Source organism: Herpailurus yagouaroundi, unplaced genomic scaffold (genome assembly GCF_014898765.1).
Source record: "Herpailurus yagouaroundi ecotype Mexico unplaced genomic scaffold, PumYag 490, whole genome shotgun sequence".
Classification (NCBI taxonomy): Eukaryota; Metazoa; Chordata; class Mammalia; order Carnivora; family Felidae; genus Herpailurus; species Herpailurus yagouaroundi.
This window is the reverse complement of record NW_024412707.1, coordinates 345,826-365,325: the sequence shown is the minus strand read 5'-3', so window position 1 is coordinate 365,325 and position 19,500 is coordinate 345,826. Positions and strand designations below refer to the sequence as shown.

The following is a 19,500-nucleotide window of genomic DNA, read 5'->3' as shown; positions in this document are numbered from 1 at the left end:
TTGGGGTCTGGAAACACTAACAATTTTTTCCATATAAATTAATAGTAACTAAATGCTTCTTTGCTTTACACCATTTTGGCTTATAAAAGGTTTCCTAGGAATGCTCCAGTTGTGTGTGTTTGTGAGTGTGTGTGTTTTAAGACTTATTTTTAAGTAATCTCTACACCCAACATGGGGCTTGAACTCACAACCTTGAGGTCAAGGGTTGCATGCTCCACCAAATGAGCCAGCTGGGTGCCCCAGAATGCTCCCGATAGCAGGGGAAAGCTGTACTGAATTCCTATATGTCCCCTCCTCCACTATCAACATCCCCCATAGAGTGGTTACAATCGATGAACCTACACTGACAGCTCATTGTTATCCATAGTCCAGTTATACTAAGGTTAATTCTTGGTATGCATTTTGTTGGTTTGGTATGGTATCATACATTATAGATGGAATCATTCAGATTAGCATATTTCATTTAGTTATATTCATTTAAGGTTTTGCCATGTTTTTTCATGGCATGATAGCTCATTCTTCTTAGCACTAAATATTTTGTTTTCTGGATTTATCACCACTTACTCCATTCATCCACTGAGGGACATCTTGGTTGCTTCCAAGTTTAGCAATTATGAATAAAGGTGCTATACACACCTGTGTGTCAGTTTTTGTGTGGATATGCATTCCTAACTCCTTTGGGTAAACACTGAGCAGCATGATTCCTAGATTGTAGGTTAAGACTATGTTTAGTTTTGTTAAAAAGCACCAACTGTCAGGGTGCCTGGGTGGCTCAGTCGGTTAAGCAACCAACTCTTGATTTTGGCTCAGGTCATGGGATGGAGTCTTCCAGCAGGCTCCGTGCTGGGCATGGAGCCTGCTTGAGATATACTCTCATTCTCTCATTCTCTCTCTCTCCCTCCCTCCCTCCCTCCCTCCCTCCCCCTCTGCCCACTTGTGCTCTCATTCTCTCTCACAAACTAAACATTTACATTTTTTAATAGTTATTTATTTTTGAGAGAGAGAGACAGACAGACAGACAAAGCATGAGCGGGGGAGGGGCAGAGAGAGAGGGAGACACAGAATCTGAAGCAGGTTCCAGGCTCTGAGCTTTCTGCACAGAGCCTGACACCAGGCTTGAACCCACGAACCTTGAGTGAGATCATGACCTGAGCCGAAGTTGGACACTTAACTGACTTAACCACCCAGGTGCCTCCAAACTAAACATTTAAAAAAAAATCACCAACTGGGGTGCCTGAGTGGCTCAGTCAGTTAAGCGTCCAACTTTGGCTTAGGTCATGATCCTGAGGTTTGTGGGTTTGAGCCATGTATCAGGCTCTGTGCTGATAGCTCAGAGCCTGGAGCCTGCTTCAGATTCTGTGTCTCCCTCTCTTTCAGCCTCTCTCCTACTCACACTTTCTCTTTCAAAAAAAAATAATAATAATAATAAACATTAAAAAAACAATCTCCAACTGTCTTCCAAAGCGACTGCACTATTTTATATTCCCACCAGCAACAAATGAAGCCACCAAGACATCCTCCCCAGCATTTGTTAGTGTTAGTGTTTTAGACTTTTGCCATTCTAATAGGTGTGTATGGTATCATGTTACTTTAGTTTGCAATTCCCTAATGACAATATGATGTTGACTATCTTTTCATATGCTTATTGTTATCTATATATCTTCTTTGGTGAGGTATCTATTCAGATTTTTTGCCCATTTGAAAATCAGACTCTTATTATAGAGTTTTAACAATTTTTTGTATATTTCGGATAGCAGCCCTTTATCAGATATGTCTTTTGCAAATATCTTTTTTGAAAATATGAACAGTCACACACAATATGAACATATAACAACCCAACCAAGACCACACTGAGTGCTAACGGTTCAAAGAGGTGGCGGAACTCCAGCTGAACTCTGCGGAACAGAGCTTGCCCCTAGTTGCTATACACACATGGCCAGAACCATGCCCCACATCCTTGTCCCTAGGACAGCTCAAAGATCTAGACTTCAGGACAGCTCAAAGATCTAGACTTCAGGGCCTGGATGCCCTGATGGGCCCAGGAGCCTCTGAGAGATGCCCCAAGAAAAAGAGCCCCAGACTCTTCCCACCCTCCCTCTACCTCCAGGGTTGAGCAAACCCTTCATCTACTGCCTTTTCCCAATACTCTGGCTCTCCTGCGTGCCATCCAGGTGTGCCATGTCACACCCAACCCAAAGAAAGCTAAGCTTCACAGAGCGCCCAGGAATGCTATTGGCAGCGCCCCCCCGCCCCAAGCCCCAAACCATCTGGGCATCCTCCAGCAAAACATGGCTCCTCTGCTGGGAAGCAAGGCTGGCTTGCACCAGGTCTCTATACTGCCCTGTGTTCTAATCCTGCCCAAGGAAGGGAGGCATGGGGCAGGGGCTTTGGAGGACAGGTAAAGTTGGGGAAGGCTGAGGGGCGAGAGAAGACTTCCAGACAGATATGACTAAAGACTATGATGGTGGGGCCTGGAAGGGGCAGTCTGGGGAAGACAAGAGGCTGGGAGCAGACAGTGTGGCCGAGGGGTTGCACAGGGTCTTCCTAAGGAAAGCCTGGGGCCACGTTTAGGGCTCCGAACTCCCCCTGAACAGCGGGATATACTCTCAGATTAACCTGTGGGGAAGCTTGTAAGGAAGTTGGAGACTCAGGGTCAGGAAGAAAGTGGAGATGCTAACTAACAGTCTGGGTCGTATGCCTGTGTGAGGAGACTGACCTGCACACACCTGGGAAAGGATGTTAGGAGAAGACACGATTGGGAAATCATTTTTATCCTAACAAATCCTTCCCTAATCCCTTCTTCATGAACACAGATTTTTCTAGAACACTGTCCAGAAGTTAAAGTGGTAGCAGACCCCTCCCAGACCTTGCCCTGTCTGCCCACCCCAAGTCACTACCTAGGACAGAGAGCTCAACTCACTGTTACAAATATACACATTTGTACAAATTACAAATGGAAGGAACTCAGAGAATACTGCTTTTGTTTTTTAGGAGAGATTTAAATTTTCTAAGTAAAAATCATGTTTGCTTATACTGCTTGAGCAAAGTGAAAAGAGCTTTCCTTTATAACTTTTGTTTGGCTTGTGATTTCTGCCAGATTTATTCATTCACTGCCCCAGACTAGTCACCAGCCTTGTGCCTTGCCTTGTGCTGGGCGCCGTGCTAGGAGCTGAGAGGCAAGAGATAGCTGGTCCCAGTTAGCAGTATTAACCTCGGTTCTACCTCCTCCTTGCTGGATAAGCCTGGGACATTCTTGAACATCTGTAAAATGGGAGTGTAACAGCAGTCTGCACTGATGATGAAGTATGAGCACATACAGTCCAATGAGCCTGGCACCTGGGAAAAAGCTCAAGAAAAGCAGCTCTCTTGCTACCAGAAGCAGGACAGGCTGAGCCTCTCACCACAACCCAGGGAGTGTGGCTAAGCTCACCTTAACTTCTCTGAGACTCTGTCCTTGTCTGGAGCTCTGGGGAGGACCAAAGGAGTGGCTCGAATGTGTGCTGACACACAGACTGTCCACCGGTTCCAGGGACTTTCGCTGAAGGTGTGCAAAAATTAAAACACAGAAGAAGCATATACCTTCCAGATAAAGGCCAAAAGCCCCACAACTTTTGACATTTCAGACCTAAACTTATTATGCATGACCCTGACTAATGTTTTTCTGTCATTCCCACCTTTATGCATGCCTTGCATTCCCTTCAGCTCATACTGCTGTGTCAAGGAAAGTTTTTAGATGTAAATTTAATTTCTTCCGATAATTTTTTTTCTTCTGATAATTTTAACATGTCATACATTACTGCACAGATTTTAAATTTTACTCTCTCTCCTGAAGATGCTATAGGTGATAAGCCAAACATGTATCCACTCTCCCTTTACATAAGTATATTTTATCAACAGTATGGTTGAGAAAAAAGGAAAAAGAAAAATAACTTTGGTATCGCTTTCGTGCTAAGAATCCCCTTTTCTGGGTCATCTGGATGGCTCAGTCAGTTGAGCGTTCAACTTTAGCTGAGGTCATGATCTTGGGGGCTCTGCGCTGACAGTGCAGAGCCTGCTTAGGAATTCATTCATTCATTCATTCATTCATTCATTTTTTCTCTCCCTCTCTCTCTCTGTCTCTCTTCTCTCTACCCCTCCCCCACTCATGCTCCCTGTCTGTCTCGAAATAAACTTTAAAAAAAAAAAACCCTTTTCTGCATTTGCTTCTAGTCATTACACACATGCATGTAAATAAGATTCGACCACTCTTTACCAAAGACTTACTACATGCTAGCTGTTTTTCTGTCTTATCTCCAATTCACTTCCCCCAACAGCACCCTCAGGCAGACGCTGTCATCACCCACATCTGGAAACTTAACAAGTGAGGTGGAAGTTGAGTAATCAGCCTAAGACCCTAAACTCACCCTTCCTCTCCTGCAACACAACTTGCTGCATGTGCAGGCATACCTCTGGGCCCATCCTCGTCACCTCTGTGGGGCCTGCGGGCAAGAGGCACTGATGAGAATGTGCTGATGCTCATGTGGCTTGCTGTATCATGAGTCACAAATTGTCCTCTGTCCCTGTACAAGAAGTCTTTTGTCTCCTGCCAGCGTCCAATAAGCCGTGGCAGGCTACCTTGTTAGCTTGCAAGTAGGGTAAAAACTTCAGATCCTTCACAGTTCTCGACACCAACTTTGTAAGGCACAAAGTCATTCTGTGGCAACTAAGACCAAGAGGAAGCTCCTCCACACATGGCATCAGACCATCTGGGGCCGTTTACCCATGTGTCCTACTCCTAACCCTGTGGCCAAACCTAATCTTTCCTTTCCAGGGCAACCCTTCAAGAATCTCAAGACCCCATTGCATGTCTTCCCTTTTTTGAATGTTGACCCTGATTCCTTCAGTTTCCCCACAGAAGTCACAGTTTGTGTCGCTGCTGTGACTGCGTTCTCTGTGATGCAATAAGGACACCACACAGCTCTCTCGCAGCCACAGAGGAAGTCAGTCCAATCCTCCTACTCCCTGACGTATGTGGACTGCTGCCACATGGTGTGTCCCCACAGCATGTACACAGCTAACTGTCTGACACCACATGCAGGACTCATGGCTGACTTGATGCGCACAGGTGGATCCTGGTTTAGAGCTAACGAACATGCTGTCCCTTCTTCACTCCAGGCTCTGTGTATCGCATCCACTTCTGTCCATTTTGGTGACGACCCCTCAGTCGCATCCCATCCTTTCCCCATGCCTCACCCAGCAAGCTAACAAAGCCCGAGATTCACAATGATGCCAAGCCCAGACCTGACCTGCTGGCTACCCGCCCCCCAGAGTTGAGCTGTGCTGTTAAAGGGGAGCTTTCTATGCTCTCATGCCTTCAGGGTCTACTCTAGAATCTTGTCAATTGGGGCTCCTGGGTGGCTCAGTTAAGCGTCCATCTTTGGCTCAGGTCATGATCTCATGGTTCATGGATTGGAGCCCTGCATTGGGCTCTATTGCTAACAGCTCAGAGCCTGGAGCTTGGTTTGGATTCTGTGTCCCCCCCCAGCCCATCCACTCTCTCTGTCCCTCCCCTGCTCATCCTCTCTCTCTCTCTCAAGAATAAATAATTTAAAAAAATTTTTAGAGTCTTCTCAAAAGCTGAGATAAGCTCATGGGTCTTCTGAACACAGACGATGTCTTTTTACCCTTTGTAAACTGTCAAGTATTTATTCTTTTGTAGCTATTCTGAAAATAAGCTTCCTGATTGCCTGAATCACAAAATCTGCTCAATTAGTAGGCTGATTTTGCACCAATGTTGCTTTCTGAATGAGTTATTTGTACCATTTCCAACAATTTGGTTCACAGGGTTTTTCACACTATAGTTGTCAATGAAGACCCCACACTACAGAATTCCATCATACTGAAAGTATAGTGGAAGTAATCTTAGAACTGGTTTTCCAATCTCTCATGACCAAACTACCCTATGAATTATAACTAAATTTAAAAATCATGCTCAGTGGGGCACCTGGGTGGCTCAGTCAGTTAAGCATCCAACTTTGGCTCAGGTCATGGTATCGCCGTCCGTGAGTTCGAGCCCTGCGTCGGGATCTGTGCTGACAGCTCGGAGCCTGGAGCCTGCTTCAGATTCTGTGTCTCCTTCTCTCTCTGCCCCTCCCCCACTCTCACTCTGTCTCTCTCCCTCTCTCAAAAATAAATAAACATTAAAAAAATTTTTTAATGTTTTAAAAATCACAATATCCATGAACTGAATTCAATAAGGAATATTCTCTCCTCCGAACTCCTATGTACTTCTCACAACACAATCCACTACCCCAGGAATGAAGTAGCCTTATTATTATTCTTCATAGAAATATAACAAAAGCAACAACAACAACAAAGTATTAAACATTCCATCCCCCAGGTAATAGCTGTTAGTCCCTGCTGCATGGCCCTGCTATGTTCTCTATGCATATGTAGCATAAACAAAGATATTTTATTCTGGACATCTATACATATATATTTTTTAATTTTTTTAATGTTTATTTTTGAGAGAGAGGGCTAGCGAGCAGGGGAGGGGCAGAGAGGGAGGGAGAGAAAGATTCCCAAGCAGGCTCTGCATTGTCAGCATGGAGCCCGATGTGGGGATCGATCTCACAAACCGTGATATCATGACCTGGGCTGAAAGCAAGAGCCAGACACTTAACTGACTGTGCCACCCAGGCATCCCATCTATACACATTTCTTATAAGTAGTTATAAAACTGAAGTCATACTGTCTATATAATCTTTCATAACTTCTGTTCATGTTGCTATCTATACATTGTCTTCCACTCTGCAATCCAGATGTTTCCCATTTCTGTCAGGCCACAACACCTTGCGGGTGGAGCCACACTCAATGTTACAGAGACCATGGAGGGCAGTGCCCCTGGTGGCTTCGGTCCACAAAGCCTGTGCCTGGTTTGGACAGGAGCTCAACAGTTCCCACCAACATGGAGGGATGCTCTTCTCCCTAAGAACATCCCCAGTGCAATCTGAGGTTGGTGGCAAAATTATTTTTTATGTATGGCTCTGGGTCAGAAACCAGGGCTCCCCTCATTTGGTTTCAACCATTACAGCTACAGAAAAGCAGAAGGAAGAAGCTCCAGGACAATCAACAGGAAAGCGGAGAAGAGCAGAAAACACAAACCAAGGCTGGGCCCTGAGACAGGCAGGACTTGGCTCCTCCTCAGTCCTGAAGGGCAATGTAGAAAAAAGGAAGGTATCTGGAGGGTGAGGATTTCCGGTGAAATGGGCTATAAAGTGAATAAGGATCCAGAAAGGAAGGTGAGAGATTACAACTACAAATGTAGCAACAAAAAGGTAAAAGAAGGAAACCAAAGCTTCACACACGCTCCTGGAGGCCAGGGTGGAGCTGAGGGAAATCTTCCTTCTTCCTTGACAAAAAATAACCTAACACTAAAGGAGCTTTTATATTGTGCCTGGGAGAGTGCCAAATACTTTTAATCAAGAACACCACACCAATCACCAGAGGGCAACAGGAAAAAAAGGAAGGAAAGGGTGCTTATGTCACAGACATCCGAACACCCTACTAGCTTCAGAAAGTAGGTTTTGTTACAAGTGGGGAAAAAACGTTTTTTAATTGAAGCAAAATTCACATAACACACAATTAACTATTTTGGCACACACAATTCAGTAGTATTTAGTGAATTCATAATGTTGTGCAACCACCTCTAATTTTAAGACTTTCTTTGCCCTCAAACACTCTGTATCCGTTAAGTAACAAATGGAAAATCGAGGCAATAAAACTTTGTTCAATTTATTACATTTTTGCTTCAGTAGAGGCTGAGGGGGCTTGGCCAGAGGTGGCTAACTTCTCCCAGGAGGGAGAGGAGACAAGCTCAAGGTTGAAGGAGGGACCCTCAGGCGGAGGCAGGCAAGCCAAGAACACACACTGCTTTCTACAATCCGGCCCTAAAGTTGTTAAAATAACGTTCAATACTAACACAGAGACAGAAATCCGCGTTTGTTGTAGAAAATGTGGGATGTGGGCAGGCAGAGAAGAAAATAAGCTCCTCTAGTCTAGCCTCCCTGACAGAGGACTGGGGCCAGAACCCTAGTAGATGGCATTCCTGCCCCTTTTCTTTTAGGTGAAGGCACATGAGGCTCTCTCTCACATGCTGGGGAACTGTGCGCACAGTGCCATAACACCTTTATTTACTTTACCAGCTGCCACCAACATTACCCTCATCACCCATGTACACTTATCTCCTTGATCTTCCTAATGGCTGCAGCATATTCTGCTGTCTGGATATACCACAATTTCTTTACTGCTACCCCCACTGCAGGGTGTGAACTCCGTTTCATTTGTAAAGACGATATCAATAGTATCACGAGTACCTGTGGGAGCAAGCATTAAAGACCCTACATTTTTTTTTTAATTAAAAAACAAAGCTTGGGGCGCCTGGGTGGCGCAGTCGGTTAAGCGTCCGACTTCAGCCAGGTCACGATCTCGCGGTCCGGGAGTTCGAGCCCCGCGTCAGGCTCTGGGCTGATGGCTCAGAGCCTGGAGCCTGTTTCTGATTCTGTGTCTCCCTCTCTCTCTGCCCCTCCCCCGTTCATGCTCTGTCTCTCTCTGTCCCAAAAAAATAAATAAACGTTGAAAAAAAATTAAAAAAAAAAAAAACAAAGCTACCATGTATTCCCAAGGCATCATTGGCCAGTGCCCCTTCTTCACCACAGGAAAAGCACAGGAGGCAAGGTTGTAGGGAGCCATGAGGATATGGTAGCAGCACTCACTCTGGGAAGCCACAAGATCAGTGATGTTCTCATATAAGAAGCCTGGGTTTATCTAAAACAGAGGGAAGTGATAGCAAGGAAGCCTTGCTGTTCTGGTGGGCTCCTCGCAGCACTCTGATAGCTGCTGCATTTTGATCATCTGTCTTTTCCATTAGTCCAGGAGATGCCTGACAGCAGGGACCCAAGGCAGCCTTAGAACCACGCCTCAAATGTTTGCTAAACTCAGATTCTCTTCTCGATTATAAAATCATCAATGCCAGTGTTTACGTTATTCTTTTGAATATGGCCAGGAATGGGTCAGCTCTCAGAATAATGGTTTAACATACCTGAAACACAATGACCCCAGAAGTCAGAACCAGCCTGGAGCTTGTACACAGAAGAGACAACATTTCTACAACTCTGGATATCCTAGGCACCAGTCACAGCTTAGAGTTGCTAATAAAGTAGGAAGTATGAGAATCTCACAGTCAATCTAGGTGGTAGGGAGTCAATTCTAGGTCATTCACATGGAAATAACACAAGCTCTTATTAGGAAAGAAAATCTGATTATTGCTGCTTTTTTTTAAAAACCAAAGCTAGGGGTGCCTGGGTGGCTCAGTCTAGCTGAGTGTCTGACATTGGCTAAGGTCATAATCTCACGGTTCGTGAGTTTGAGCCCTGCATCAGGCTTGCTGCTGTTAACGTGGGGCCCACGTTGGATCCTCTGTCCCCTACTCTCTGCCCCTCCCCCACTCACACGCTTACATTCTCTCTCAAAAATAAACATTTAAAAAAAAAAGCTAGGGGCGCCTGGGTGGCGCAGTCGGTTAAGCGTCCGACTTCAGCCAGGTCACGATCTCGCGGTCCGTGAGTTCGAGCCCCGCGTCAGGCTCTGGGCTGATGGCTCAGAACCTGGAGCCTGTTTCTGATTCTGTGTCTCCCTCTCTCTCTGCCCCTCCCCCGTTCATGCTCTGTCTCTCTCTGTCCCAAAAATAAATAAAGGTTGAAAAAAAAAATTAAAAAAAAAAACAAAAAACAAAAAAAAACCAAACAGACCCAAATAACCCAATTCTAAGAATGGGCAAGGTAGGCGCTCAGTTGGTTAAGTGTCTGACTTCAGCTCAGGTCACGATCTCACCGTTCATTAATTCGAGCCCCACGTCGGGCTCTGTGCTGACAGCTCAGAGCCTGGAGCCTGCTTTGGATTCTGTATCTCCCTCTCTGCCCCTCCCCACTCACGCTCTGTCTCTGTCTCTCTCAAAAATAAATAAACATTAAAAAAAATGAGCAAGGTAACATGAACAGACATTTCTCCAAAAAATACATATAAATGGCCAACAAGCACAGGAAAAGATGTTTCAAATTATTAGCCAACAGGGAAATGCAAATCAAAACCATAATGGGATACCACTCTGTACCCACTAGGATGGCTGTAATTGAAAGGACAGACAATATCAAACGTTGGCAAGGATGTGGAGGAATTAGAACCCTTACACATTGCTGGTAGGAATGTAAATGATACAGCCACTGCGTTAACAGTCTGGCAATTCCTCAAATGGTTAAACATAAAGTTACCATATGACCCAGCAATTCCACTCCTATGTAAATACTCAAAAGAAATGAAAACACACATCCACCTAAAAACCTGTACATGAATGTTCACAGCAGCATTATTCATAACAGCCAAAAAGTGGAAACGATCCAAATGTCCATCACCTGATGAATGGGTAAACAAACCATGCTATATCCATTATAATGAATATTTGGCATTAAAAGGAATGAAGTACTGATACATGCTACAACAGGGATGAACATGAAAGTATTATGCTAAGAAAGAAGCCAGACACAAAAGGTCATATGTGGTATGATTCCATTTATATGAAATACACAAAATAGCTAAATCTACAGGGACAAAGTAGATTTTTGGTTGCCTCAGCCTGGGGGGATGAACTATGGGTGGGGGGTGATTCTTTTGGGAGTAATGAAAAATATTCTAAAATTGTAGTGATAGTTGCCTAACTGTGAATAGACTAAAATACATTGAATCATACACTTTAAAAGGATGGCATGTATGGTTTATGAATCTCAATAAAACTGTTTAAAAAAAAAAATCAGGGGCACCTGAGTAGCTCAATCAGTTAAGTGTCTAACTCTTGATTTTAGCTCAGGTCATGATCTCACGGTTCTTGAGTTCAAGCCCTGCATTAGGCTCTGCACTGACAGCACAGAGCCTGCTTGGAATTTTCTCTCTCAAAGTAAATAAATAAACTTAAAAAAAACAAAATCAAAGCAAACACAGAAACAGTGGTTCTCAACTAAGGGCGATGTTGTCCCTCTCAGACAGGTTTAGAAATGCCTAAGGGTGTCCTTACATCATCCCAATGACAAAGTTGGCCACTGGCATCTAGTGGACAAGAAACAGGGACAATATGACACAGATAATCCACACACACATACCAAAATGCAGCGTACAACACAACCTCATTGAGAAATACTGCTTTAGGATAATTACAGATTGAATTTACAAACCGTGTGTGAGGTGCCTACTATGTGTGTCACATGGTGCTAGGCACAGGAAGTAGAAGGGAAACAGATTTCAGGCTCCCACCTGAATCAGAACTCACTGAGATAGATATCAATATCACAATACAGCAAAAGTCACACTGTGAGCAGTGCCCAAATAGAAGGGGGCACAATGATGGGTGGGTCACACCAGGCCCCAAGAGGCTGTCCAGCCAACAGGCATTCCCCCATTTCTTTGCTGGCAAACTTCTGGTTTTATATGCAGTCACACTGCTCCCTCATTGTGACCCAGGGGTAAATCCTGACTGGTCTAAACCTGTCCGACAGGTAGCCACCAGCTGCTAGTGGCTATTGTGCACTTGAAATGTGACTCTTCTGAGCTGAGAAGTGCTGAGTACAAAACACCACCTGGATTTCTGAGATCTTGTATTTAGTTTATTTTATTTAAAAAAAATTTTTTTTAACGTTTATTTATTTTTGAGACGAGAGAGACAGAGCATGAGCGAAGGAGGAGAGAGAAAGAGGGAGATACAGAATCTGAAACAGGCTCCAGGCTCTGAGCTGTCAGCACAGAGCCCGATGCGGGGCTCAAACTCACAGACCGCGAGATCAAGACCTCAGCCGAAGTCGGATGCTCAACCGACTGAGCCACCCAGGTGCCCCCTTGAGATTTTTTTTTAAAAAAAAAAAAAAAAATGCAAAATATTTCAGTAATAATTATTGATGCTGATTATATGTTGAACGATATTTTAAATATATTGCATTACATGAACTATTTACAAAATGAACTCCCAAATGAATTTTTAAAAATTTTAATGGGACTACTAGAAAATTTTAAAGTACAGCTGTGGCTCACAGTATGTCCCCACTGGACAGCACTATCCTACTTCAGCCAGTGATTGCTACGGGGTGGGGTGGGGGTAAGCCATATGTCCTGGTTCTGGATAACATGTGAGGGGCCTGTGGGCAGCTTCTGGGATAGGTGTCTTTGCTCTTGGTCACATCACACTACAGATATAAAACTTCACAGACATAAACACACACATATTAACACTGGAGAAATCTGAATAAAGTCAATGGACTGTATTACTTAATTTTCTGGTTATGATATGATGCTATGGTTATGCAATAGGTGAAGGGTACTGCCGATCTCTCTATATTATAATTACATGAGAATCTATGATTACCTCAAAATAAACAGTTCAAAGAGACAGAGAAGTGAAGGGAAGAGAAGGTCCTCTTCCGACCCTGGACACTGGGGCCCTGCAGGAGTCTGCAGTACTGCAGCAGTTTCTGACAGCTGGGTAAAAGCTGGACTGAATTGAACCAAGGTCAGGAGAAGAGGGACAGGCAGAATTCAGGTCCTTGCTCACATCACTGAGTTGCTGGATTAACCGGCTAAGAGCACAGAGCATGCACCATCAGATTTTGTCAGGTGCAGTAACTTTCCCTTTGCAAAGCTAAATTGAGTTGGGGGCTTCACTTGGGAGTCAAAAGTGACCTCACCAGTACAAATGGTGACTGAAGAGAACACAGAAGGGTAAGATTCACCAAGACCAGGGGATGGGAGTTTCAGAGAAGACTCAGGAGGAGGAAGATGAGTACCCTAAGCAGAAGGGGCAGCCTCCTAAGCAGGAATAGAGGTCATGTTTCTGAGAAAATGTGATGTCTCTCTCTCAAAGTTAACAGGAATTTGATGCAACAATTAGTTTTGAGTACCCTAGCCACAGCCCAACTTAGGGTCAACTGGTGGAGGGCACTGACCTGTAGCCCACACAACAAGGAAGCAAAGCTGTTTAAAAGAGGCTGGTATATGGGGCGCCTGGGTGGCTCAGTCGGTTAAGCGTCCGACTTCGGCTCAGGTCATGATCTCACAGTTCGTGAGTTCGAACCCCGCGTTGGGCTCTGTGCTGACAGCTCAGAGCCTGGAGCCTGCTTCACATTCTGTGTCTCCCTCTCTCTCTGCCCCTTCCCTGCTCATGCTGTGTCTCTCTCTGTCTCAAAAATAAATAAACATTAAAAAAAAAAAAAAAAAAGAGGCTGGTATCCAGCACACGTCAGGGAGATTTGACGATAAGCCTGTGAGGCTCCTGAAATGGAAAAGCTTGCACAGAGACAAAGGTACTTCCAGTTTTCAAAAGACGACATTAATCAGTGCAACTGATGCCCATCCTCAAAAATATTCTGGAGGGGTTCACCAGAACCTGGTATGTGTGGGCACTGAAAGGAGACAGCAGTTAGCCCCAGGAGCCAGCACGGAGACCGGACAAACTGCAATGTCAGAGAGACTCTACTTCCTCTCCCACCAGCTGGCGGGGGGCACAGCAAGGAAGTACAAGGCTTCTCCAGAGAGCCTTCATTTCATTTTAAAAACAATTCTTGGGGCAGCCTTTGATATACAAGGCCTCAGGGATACAAAGATGACTCACAAGTCTGCAGTTCTGAAGCCCAGAGGCAAAGACATTCAGGGCAGCTGACTGGAGCACTGACCACAACATTGGCTGAAGTAAACACTTGTTCTGTGCCTGCCCTGCAGGAGCACCATCAACCTATTTAGTCCCCTGCCCACTGTGAGAGGCAGGGACTTATGAGTTTTACAGATGAGGAACTGAGGCACAGACCCTTAGAAGGAAGACTACTGTCACTGCTGGAATGTCTCCACCTGTGAACATCTTACCTTCTAAATAAAAGGTAAAACTAGCAGCAGTACCACCATAAGTTCAGGGTGACAATGACATGGCACAGGAGTAGCCCAGGCAAGAAAGGAACTCAAGATGGAATAAATTCCTGCCTTAAAGAACTAAGCACTCAAATCACAAAATTAGAAAAGGACAAAGAGCAAACACCAAGGAAAGAGAAGACATCATAACATAAAAGTAGAAATTAACATGAAAGCAAAAATTAGCTATTCACAACACAGAAAAAGAATGAAATTTCTACTTCATAATACTAAAACTAGTATGACCATCTTACCCAAATCCACTAGAACACAAAAAATACATTCCAATCTCACATATGAACACATATAAAAAAAAAAACACTAAAGACTAGTAAACTTAATACAATGGAATTATTTTTAAAAATAGTCCACAGTGAAAGAGGGGTTAATTCAGAAAGGGAAGAGAGATTTAATTAACAGGTCACTTTGAAAACCCATATCATAAAATTTAATTGACAAGTAATATGGCCTTTAATGAAATCCACTCATTCCTGATTAAAATTAAAAGATTTGGGGGGCGCCTGGGGGGCGCAGTCGGTTAAGCATCCGACTTCAGCCAGGTCACGATCTCACGGTCCGTGAGTTCAAGCCCCGCGTCGGGCTCTGGGCTGATGGCTCAGAGCCTGGAGCCTGTTTCCGATTCTGTGTCTCCCTCTCTCTCTGCCCCTCGCCCGTTCATGCTCTGTCTCTCTCTGTCCCAAAAATAAATAAACGTTGAAAAAAAAATTAAAAATTAAAAGATTTGAGGGGCGCCTGGGTGGCGCAGTCGGTTAAGCGTCCGACTTCAGCCAGGTCACGATCTCACGGTCCGTGAGTTCGAGCCCCACGTCGGGCTCTGGGCTGATGGCTCAGAGCCTGGAGCCTGTTTCCGATTCTGTGTCTCCCTCTCTCTCTGCCCCTCCCCCGTTCATGCTCTGTCTCTCTCTGTCCCAAAAATAAATAAACATTGAAAAAAAAAAATTTAAAAAAAAAATGGACTAAAATTAAAAGATTTGAGAGCAACATCAACAAAATGGCAAAGCAAGCAGCTCCAAACTCCTATTCCTCCACAGAAACATAAAACAAAACAAAACCAAACAAAAAATGCACGCAAGAAACTGTCAGAACCAATTTTGTAAAAACTTGGGAAAACAGTCCAAGGTTTACAGCAGCTAAATAAACCAAGAATCAAGAAAAAAAGCAACTGAAAAATGGTGGGAAAGCTTTTGTGGCAATTTTACCTGCCCTTACTCCACCTCCTCCCAGGCTGGGCAACAGACAGTCTTGCAGATGGCAGCCTCTGTTTCCAGTGTGGGACCCTGGTCCCGGCTCCAGAGGGAGCAGAGCAGAACTTACTTGCAAATTATTGTGTCTGTCTGTTCTAACGTGTCCGGGGGCTACCTGAGGCGCTGACACACAGTGCTCATCTCTGTTTTGCCTAACTCAGAATCCACACAGGGTGAAAAATCATAGGCACTGCTCAAAAACATTGTAAGACACAAGCCACCTGGAGCAAAAGATAATGATTAAGACTTCCTAAAGCAATGGAGGAAAAGCCAAGAAGAAATCTAGGGAAATTAGGACATTCAAAAGTGCTCAACTATACTGGGGAATTGAGAAAGCCATGCACATGCCTCGAACAGGCTACATGCTCAGAAAAGTCCTGAGAAGATCTGAAATTTTCACCCACTGTCTAACTACAGCCTCAACACAAGCAACAAGTAAAGGCTTGGCTCTGTGTTGAAGTACTACCCTAGACAGAGCCAATCTGCACAGACCGAGACTCTTTTTTTAAGGCTTCTGGCATCAAGGAAATTTCAGCCCAAACACTGGTAGAACACAAGTGAAACCTTTAACAATCAAGAATAGCAAACCCCAGGGCGCCTCGCTCAGTCAGTAGAACACGCATCTCTTGATCCTGGTGTCAGGAGTCCAATCCCCATGGTGGGTGTAGAGATTAAACAAACAGGGGTGCCTGGGTGGCTCAGTCAGTTAAGCATCCGACTTCAGCTCAGGTCATGATCTCACAGTTCATGATTTGAGCCCTGCATCAGGCTCCGTACTGACAGCTCAGAGCCTGGAGCCTGCTTCAGATTCTGTGTCTCCCTCTCTCTCTGCTCCTCCCCTGTTCATTCTCTGTCTCTCTCTCAAAAATAAACATTAAAAAAACTTTTTTTCAAACAAACAAACCAGCAAACCTTGGGCAAGAGGGAGAATCTGATTCCAGATTACAATATTCAAATGTCCAGTTTTCAATAACAACAACAACAACCACAAAGTATACAAAGAAAAAGACGGGCGCCTGTCTGGCTCTGTCAGTAGAGCACATGATCTTGGGGTTGTAAATTCAAGCCCCATGTTGGGTGTAGAGATAACTTAAAAATAAAATCTTTAGGGGCACGCCAGGGTGGCTCAGTTGGTTAAGTGTCTGACTCTTGTTATCTGCTCAGGTTGTGACCTCATGATCAGGAGATGAAGACCCACGGTGGGCTCTGTGCCAAATATGGAGCCTGCTTGGGATTTTCTCTCCCTATCTCTCTGCCCCTCCCTTGCTTGTGGATGCTCGCACACACTCTCTCTCAAAATAAATAAACTCTAAACATAAATAAATAAAGGGACTCCTGGGTGGCTCAGTCAGTAAAGTGTCCAAATCCTCATTTCAGCTCAGGTCATTATCTCTCAGTTTGTGGGATGGAGCACCGCGGTGGGCTCTGCGCTGACAGCACGGAGCCTGTTTGGGATCCTCTCTCCCCCTCCTTCGTGCACACATACGCCCTCTCTCACAAAATAAATAAACTTTTAAAAACCTTAACATTTATTTATTTTGAAAGAGACAGCACGTGCAAGTGGGAGAGGAGCAGAGAGAGAGAGGGTCAGAGGACCTGAAGCAGGCTCTGTGCCGAGAGCAGATAGCCCAATGCGGGGCTCAAACTCACAAATCATGAGATCATGACCTGAGCTGAAGTCAGATGCGAGGTAAGCCACCCAGGCGACCCTAAGATTTTTAAGTAATCTTTATATTCAACATGGAACTTGAGCTTACAACCCCAAGATCAAGAGTCGCATGCTCTACCAACTGAGCCAGCCAGGAGCCCCAATTATAACCCATTTAAAGGAATAAAATAAATCAACAGAAACCACTCCTGAGGAAGTCTAAACACTGGGCTTACTAGACAAAGAATTAAAATCAACAGTCTAAAACATGCTCAAAGAAGCAAAGGAAATAGCGGACAAAGAGCTAAATAAAACCAGGAAAATGATGTCTGAACAAAATGAGAACGCCAATAGACAGAAATTGTAAAAGGGAAACAAATTTTAAAGCTAAATAGCACAATAAGTGAAATGAAAACTTCAGTAGAGTAATTGGACAGGAGGTTTGAGTAAGCAGAAGGAAGACTAAGAAAGAATCACCTGAAGTTAGAAAAACTGAAATTATCCAGTCTGTGGACCAGAAAGAAAAAGGAATAAGGAAGAGTGAACAAAGCTTAGGGATATATGGGACACCATCAAGAAGACTAACGTATACATTATGGGAGCCCCAGCAGGCTATGAAAGAAAAAAGGGGCAGAAAGAATATTTGAAAAAATAATGAGCAAAAACTTCCCAAGTTCCATGAAAGATTAATCTACACATCCAAGAAGCTTAATGAACTCCAAGCAGAATCAACTCAGAGAGATCCATACCAAGACACGTAGTCAAATCACCAAAGAGATAATCTTGAAAGCCATAAAAGACAAGTGATGTCTAGATCTTCAGTAAGACAAACAAATGGTTTCTCACCAGAAACCACAGAGGCCAGAAGGCAGTGGAATAACATATTCAAGGGGCTGAAAAGACCATTAGCAAAAACTATCCTCCAAAAATGAACGAGAAATTAAAATATTCCCAAATAAAAATTGAGAGGGGCACCTGGGTGGCTCAGTGTATTAAGCAACTGATTCTTGGTTTCAGCTCAGGTCACGATCTCATGAGTTTATGAGACTGAGCCCCTGACAGTGCGGACCCTGCTTGGGATTCTCTCTCCCTCTGTTCTTCCCCTGCTCGCGCACATGCATTGTCTCTCTCCCTCTCTCTTTTTCTCTCTCGTGCTCTTTCTTTTTTTTTTTTTTTTTAATTTTTTTTTTCAATGTTTATTTACTTTTGGGACAGAGAGAGACAGAGCATGAACGGGGTAGGGGCAGAGAGAGAGGGAGACGCAGAATCGGAAACAGGCTCCAGGCTCTGAGCCATCAGCCCAGAGCCCGACGCGGGGCTTGAACTCACGGACCGTGAGATCGTGACCTGGCTGAAGTCGGATGCTTAACCGACTGCGCCACCCAGGCGCCCCTCTCGTGCTCTTTCAATCAATCAATAAACTTAAGAAAAAAACCCTGAATTATCACTTTCCCTAAAAGAAATACAAACAAGAACCTACCCTTCAAGCTAAATGAAAGGACAGTAACTTAAAGCCATATGAAGAAATAAAGAACAATAATAAATGTAACTACACAGAAAAATATAAAAGCTAATGTTATAGATTATTGCACTCTAGGTTTGTAGCTGCTCTTCCTGACAATAACAATATAAGAATGGGAGGTAATGGAGATGTATAGGAGCAAAGTGCTTGAATACTACTGAAATTAAGTTGATATTATTCAAACTAAGTTGTTAAAAGATTAAGATGTTAATTGCAATCCCCAAGGTAACCTCTAAGAAAATAGTAAGTATATATAAAGAAAGAAGGGAATCAAAACAGTATGAAAGATCAACTATATATATATATATATATATATACACACACATTTATAGATCAACTATATATATACACATATATATATATTGCCATATATATATTGCCATATACACACACACATATATATATACATAATACTTAATAAAAGAGATTGGGACACCTGGGTGGCTCAGTCAGTTAAGCATATGACTCTTGATTTCAGCTCAGGTCATGATCTTGCAGCTCGTGGGTTCAAGGAAAACAAATTTTAAAGCTGAATAGCACAATAATGAAATGAAAACTTCAGTAGAGTAATTGGACTGCAGGTTTGAGCTTGCACACTGCGCTCTGTGTGGACAGTGCAGTGCCTGCTTGGGATTCTTTTTTTCCTCGCTCTCTGCCCCTTCCCTGTTTGTGCACTCTCTTAATAATAATAATAATAATAATAATAATAATAATAATAATAGTAGTAATAATAATAAATAAAAGACAAGAGATTGACAGAATGGATAAGAAAATGCAATTCATCTATATGCTGACTACAAGACACTTGCTATACAAAGACATAAAGTTAAAAGTAAAAGATGCAAAAGATATTCCACGCAATTAATAACCAAAAGATGACTATATTATTATCAGACAAGACAGATTTTTTAAGTAAAAAGGATTATAACGAAGGATATTATATATTGATAAAGGCTCAATCCATCAAGAGGACACAAAAATTATAAACCTATAGACAACTAACAAACATAAACCAAAATACATGAAGCAAAAATTGACAGAGTGAAGGAAGAAATACAAGTTTTAAATAATATTTGGGGATTTCAGTATCC

General features: G+C 43.5%; 1 protein-coding gene across 2 annotated transcripts in view; it reads right to left on the bottom strand.

Annotated features, from left to right (window-relative positions):
• Window positions 1-19,500, bottom strand: part of UBE2L3 (ubiquitin conjugating enzyme E2 L3) — a 55,945-nt gene that overhangs the window by 8,838 nt on the left and 27,607 nt on the right. The window lies entirely within an intron of this gene.